Source organism: Macrotis lagotis, chromosome 4 (genome assembly GCF_037893015.1).
Source record: "Macrotis lagotis isolate mMagLag1 chromosome 4, bilby.v1.9.chrom.fasta, whole genome shotgun sequence".
Classification (NCBI taxonomy): domain Eukaryota; kingdom Metazoa; phylum Chordata; class Mammalia; order Peramelemorphia; family Peramelidae; genus Macrotis; species Macrotis lagotis.
The window spans coordinates 198,652,936-198,659,096 of NC_133661.1; the positions used below are offsets into that span (position 1 = coordinate 198,652,936).

Sequence of the window (6,161 nt, forward strand, 5' to 3'; positions counted from 1 at the left end):
GACTGCAGAGCTCTGTCCTTTGCCTCTGGAACAGGACTCTGGGGCTCTGACCACATTCAGATCCTGATCCCAGTCTAGGCCCCCCATAGAACAACAGGGCCCACCCACCTCGGCCCGGTGCCAGAGGAGGGCGCTCATGGTCATTCACAGACCAGGAGGGAGGACAGAGCCTCACACACTGAGACCCTTGTGTGAGTGTCCCAAAAGCTCAGGAAGCACCCCAAAACCAGGCCCAGTCTGGGAAAATGAGCAAGCAGAGAAATAAGAGGAAGACTATTGAGAAATATTTTGCATATGAACACAAGAAGGATCAAAACACTCAGTCTGAAGATGAGAAAGCACAAGCTCCTGCATCTAAAGACTCCAAGAAAAACAGAAATTGGGCTCAGGCTATGACAGAGCTCAAAAAAGACTTTGAAAAATCAAATGAGGGAGTTGGAAGAAAAACTGGGAAAAGAAAGGAGAGAGATGCAGGAAAAACATCAAAATGAAGTCAGCAGCTTAGTCAAAGAAATCCAAAAAAATGCTGAAGAAAATAGCATGCTAAAAACCAGCTTAGGTCAAATGGATAAAACAGTTCAAAAAGTTATTGAGGAGAAGAATGCTTTAAAAAGCAAAATTGGCCAGATGGAAAAAGAGATAAGAAAACTCTCTGAGGAGAACAAATCCTTCAGACAAAGAATAAAATTCAGGTTGTTTCTACCTGCATTGGCGGCGGGGTCGGATGGGACTGTGGCACGGCAGTAAGGGTGCGGTGCGCTGGTGCCCGGGCCTGGCGAGCCCCTCCTCCCTGCGGGCTCTGCGGCCTGTCGGGTGCCCGGGCTGGGGGGATGTCTGCCTTCTCAGAGGTGGTGCTGGAGAAGAAGCTGTCCAAGCTGAGCAACTCGCAGCAAAGCGTGCAGACGCTGTTGCTGTGGCTGATCCACCACCGCAAGCACCCGCAGCCCATCTTCACAGTGTGGAAGAGGGAGCTGCATAAGGCCAAACCAAACAGGAAATTGACCTTTCTTTATCTAGCCAATTATGTCATCCAGAACAGCAAAAGAAAAGGGCCAGAATTCACAAAAGATTTTGCACCAGTCATAGTTGAAGCCTTTAAGCATGTTTCCAGCGAGACTGATGAAAATTGTAAAAAGCATCTTGGAAGAGTGCTGTCTATTTGGGAAGAAAGGTCTGTTTATGAAAATGATGTATTAGAACAACTTAGGCAAGCTCTCTATGGTGATAAGAAGTCCAGAAAGCATTCATATGAACAGATAAAGGTGGATGAGAATGAAAATTGTCCAGCTCTGGGATCACCAAGTGAATCTCCACAGACTATAGATCTCATTAGAACCTTACAAGAACTTGAAAATGCAGCCTCTGGTGATGCAGCAGTTCATCAGAGAATCACTTCTTTGCCTGTTGAAGTCCAAGATGTATCTCTACTAGACAAAATAACAGATAAAGAATCAGGAGAACATCTTTCTAAAATGGTAGATGATGCATGCATGCTGTTGGTGGATTACAATGGTCGATTGGCAGCAGAAATAGATGATAGAAAGCAGCTAACTCGAATGTTATCAGATTTTCTTCACTGTCAAAAAGAAACCCTTGCAGAGAAAGAACATAAGCTGGAAGAATACAAGCGCAAATTAGCCAGAGTATCCCAGGTTTGAAAAGAACTACGGTCTCGCATCCAGAACCTGCCAGATTTTTCTCGATTGCCCAATGTCACAGGCAGCTATGTGTACCTGCCATTTGCTGGAGACATCTACAGTGAGGATTGATGACAGCAACGTTTTTCCAGGGCCTCAGGACTTTGCAAGAGCTGGAGATAGGTTAAGTGGATAGTCTTGTAATATTATTTTTGTACTTTGATGAGAGTTATGAACACAGATATCCCCAACAAAATACAAAAAAAATTAAAAAAATATTTAAAATGTTGGGTTTTTTCCTATTTTATTGGCAAGTTAACATGACAATTTAAAAATTGATGTCTATGTGTTAATATGTTCACAAAGAAATAATTATTTTAAAAAGATCCTTTTATATATTTTTTGATCCAGGGCCCTGTGAGAAACTAAAACCTTTCTATTTTTCTTTATGTAATTTTGAAGGTTCCTCTTTATGTTTCTGCATTAATATGTGAATGTAATTTCAATATCTAATCACTGTATAATAAGTAATTTCTTCAGGAAAAGAACTAATCAGGAGGTTGGGACATTATTCTCATATATTTTAGGGATTTGATGGTAAAGAGGACATATAGTTGACAGATTTAGGCTAAGTTTACCCTGGTCTATCAACCCCAATGTCTCCTTGTTTGTGCCTCTCAGTGCTTTTGGCTCAATACACATGAAAATGGAAATCACTTTGAGAGTCAAACTGAGCACATTCACATTCTAAAGGTAATGTTTAAACCAAAAAGAGAGTAAGTTTTATGAATTTACTGGAAACTTGTTTAATATTACAAGAATATAGAAACGAGTCATTCTCCCAGAATAGACTTCATTTATCACCCCAACTCACTGTGTTCCTGAGAAATTTAGTCAATGGTACAGTCAAAGAGTATAATTTGCTTATTGCCTATTAAAAGCATAACCTTGTTTATCTTAATTCACCAACTCTCAATGTAGGGAAAAAACAGCATGCTTAATTGGGTATAGACATTGAGTATGCCACTTCTCATAATTACTTGAATAAACAAATTTGGAAATGCAAAAAAAAAAGAATAGAATTCAGGGAGATTGATGAATTTACCAGAAATCAGGAATGAATACTTCAAAACCAAAAAAATGAAAAATTAGAAGAAAATGTGAAATATCTCATTGAAAAAATAACTGATATGGAAAACAGATTTAGGAAAGATAATTTAAAAATTTTTGGGGTCTTCTGGCCAAGATGATGGAGAGAAGACAAGCACAGTTCTAAAGTCTCCTGATCTCTTCCCCATCTATCACATGAAACAAACCTCTTAAAAGAAATCCGAACCACAAAACCCAGAAAGAAAAACCAGGAGAAAGAACATCTACCTCAGGATTTGTCTCCCGCAGCAACCTTGGCTGAGTACTGGTGGTGAGTCTGAGCTCAGAGGGAGGATCAGCCCCAGATGAGCCAGATTAACAGCTGAATTGGAACTGGGAGTTTGAGGGCCTGAGAGCCAGACCTGCTGGATCAGCGGTGGGGCTGGATGAAAGGGGCTTGGGTCCATGGGGAAGCAGAGGTGCTGGTAATAGTGCTGTCCCCCTAGAGCTTGGGGAAGGAGCTTTGGGGAGAGGTCTGGTGCAGGATCTCTGCAGACACCATCTCTGGGCTCCTTGGGTCTGAGAAACTCTGAGCCCACGCCTCCATTGCACTGAGGCCTCCTCCAAAACAAACAATTGCAACTACTTCTGCCTCAGGCCCAGGTGTGTGAGAAAAAGAACTAGCCCAGCTGAGGAATGACCTCAGGCCAGGGTAAAGCCCACCATTGATTGAAGGCAAAAGAATTCAATAGCACCAATTCCTTCCCTTAAGCAAAGAGAAAAGGCCTCTCAACCAAGGTCCCAGAGAAAGCAACCAACACCTCCTACTGGCCAGCCAGAGAAACTGCACTCAGTAAAGCCTTTAGCAATCCCAAGCCCAGGTGAACCAGCCCCCCCGGCCCCAACTCAAGGTATTAGCATAATGAAGAAGGGTCCGGGGAAAGGTGGAGCCATAGAAAAATTCCTGGAAGGGAAAGACTCCAACTCAGAGAGAGACCTGGAACCTCTGAGGAGAATACAATCTGGTCTCCAGTACAGAAAGATTTCCTTGAAGAAATAAGGAAGGAGCTTAAAAATTTGGGAGAGACTATTAGTACCTTGCAACAAGAAAACAAAACCTTAGAAAGTACAATTGGACAAACACAAAAGGACAATAAATCTCTCACATCCTCGAATGAGCAAATGCAAAAAGAAATTAATTCTCTCAAAACCTCAATTGGTCAAATGGAAAGCTCTTTCAAAAGTAGAATTGACCAATTGGAAAAGGAGTTGCAAAAGGTTAATGAAGAAAACTCCACCCCCCAAAAAAGAACGGAGTCTACAGAAACTAATGACTCCATGAGACAGCAAGAGTCAGTTAAACAAAATCAAAAAATAGAAAAAATAGAAGCAAATGTAAAATACCTCATCAACAAAAGCACTGACCTGGAGAATAGATTGAGGAGGGGCAACCTGAAAATTATAGGACTTCCTGAAAACATTGAAGAGAAAAAAAGCCTGGACTTAATATTACAGGATCTAGTGATGGAAAACTGCCCTGATATCATGGAATCGGAGGGCAAAGTAGTTATTGAAAGAGTACATTGATCCCCACCAGAAAAAGATCCTAAAATGAAAACACCAAGAATTGTTGTGGCCAAACTCCAGAACTATCAGATAAAATAGAAAATCCTGCAAGCAGCCAGAAAGAAACAATTTAAATATCAAGGAGCCACAGTAAGGATCATGCAGGACCTGGCTGCATCAAATTTAAGGGATCGAAGGGCCTGGAATGAGATATTTCGAAGAGCACGGGAGCTTGGAATGCAGCCAAGTATCTACTTTCCTGCAAAGCTGAGCCTTCTCTTCCTGGGAAAAAGATGGACATTTAACGAAATGGAAGAATTCCAAAAATTTCTAATGAAAAGACCAGAGCTAAACAGAAAATCTGGACATCAAACAGGAGGTTCAAGAGACACATGAAAAAGTAAAAAAGGGTGGGTTGGTAAAAGGGAAAAAAAATGCAATCCAGTAAGTTGAAACTGGGGGGAAGACTTTCATAAATCCTGAGAAATGTAACTCTAACAGAGAGAATATACCTAGCCAGAAATGATGAACATCCATGACCTATCCATGAGACTGCTATCTAATGGGATGAAACTGGCTTTAACCCCACTTGGGAGAAAGACTCTAATAACTCTCAGGAATTTTGACTCTATTCAATAGAATATACTGAACTAGAAGGGACAGACACTCAGAATTTTCTATGACTTAGGTAGAATGATCTAAAAAAATACACTACCTCCCTAAAAAGGGGGAAAAAAAGAGACAGGAGGAGGGAGGGGATTGAATGGGACAAATCTCATTACACTAAGAGGTACAAAAAACCTATGGTAATAGAGGGGAAGAAGGGAGCAGAGGAAAAACACCTGAATCTTCTTCTCATCAGACGTGGCTTAAAGTCAACCTACACATACTCAGTAAACTTATAAAACATCTAACCTTTCAAGTATTAAAAGGGGAAAAGGGGAGGGGGGATGGAGAAAAGGAAGGGGAGTGGGGAAAATAAGGGGAAATAACAAAAGGAAGGGAAGGGAAAAGGGAGAAAGGGAAAGGGGAAAGAAAGGGGAAGGTGTGATATAGGAGGGCAAACACACTGAAGGGGGTGGTATTCAGAAACAAAAGACTGGGGAATATGGATAAAAGGCGGGAAAGGGGGAAAATACAAACAGAGGGAAGATAGCACAGAGGTCAATAAAGAATTAGTAATCATTAACCTGAATGTGAATGGGATGAACTCTCCCTTAAAACGTAAGCAAATAGCAGAGTGGATTAAAAACCAGATTCCTACAATATGCTGCTTACAAGAAACTCATTTGAAACAGAGAGATACATATAGAGTAAAGGTAAAAGGTTGGAGCAAAATATATTTTGCTTCAGCTGAAGTAAAAAGGGGCAGGGGTAGCAATCCTTATCTCAGACAAAGCAGCATCAAAAATAGATAACTTTGAAAGAGATAAGGAAGGAAACTTTATCCTCCTAAAAGTTACCATAGACAATAAAGTAATTTCAATATTGAAAATATATATATATGCACCCAGTGGGACAGCACCCAAATTCTTAGAGGAGAAGCTGAAAGAATTACAGGAAGACATAGACAGCAAAACTCTACTAGTGGGAGACCTCAACTTCCCTCTATCAGATCTAGATAAATCGAATCATGAAACAAACAAGGAAGAAATTAGGGAGGTAAATAGATTATTCAAAAAATTAGATATGGTAGACTTAGGAAGGAAACTGAATGGGGATAGAAAGGAATATACCTTTTTCTCTGCAGTACATGGAACTTATACAAAAATTGACCATGTACTAGGACATAAAAACCTAATGATCAACTGCAGAAAGGCAGAAATAGTGAATACATCTTTCTCAGATCACAATGCAATAAAAGTCATA

General features: G+C 40.6%; 1 pseudogene; it reads left to right on the forward strand.

The window, feature by feature from the left end:
* The first annotated feature begins 830 nt into the window (after positions 1–830).
* Positions 831–1,845, forward strand: LOC141520261 (regulation of nuclear pre-mRNA domain-containing protein 1A pseudogene; annotated as a pseudogene).
* Positions 1,846–6,161: the final 4,316 nt, after the last annotated feature.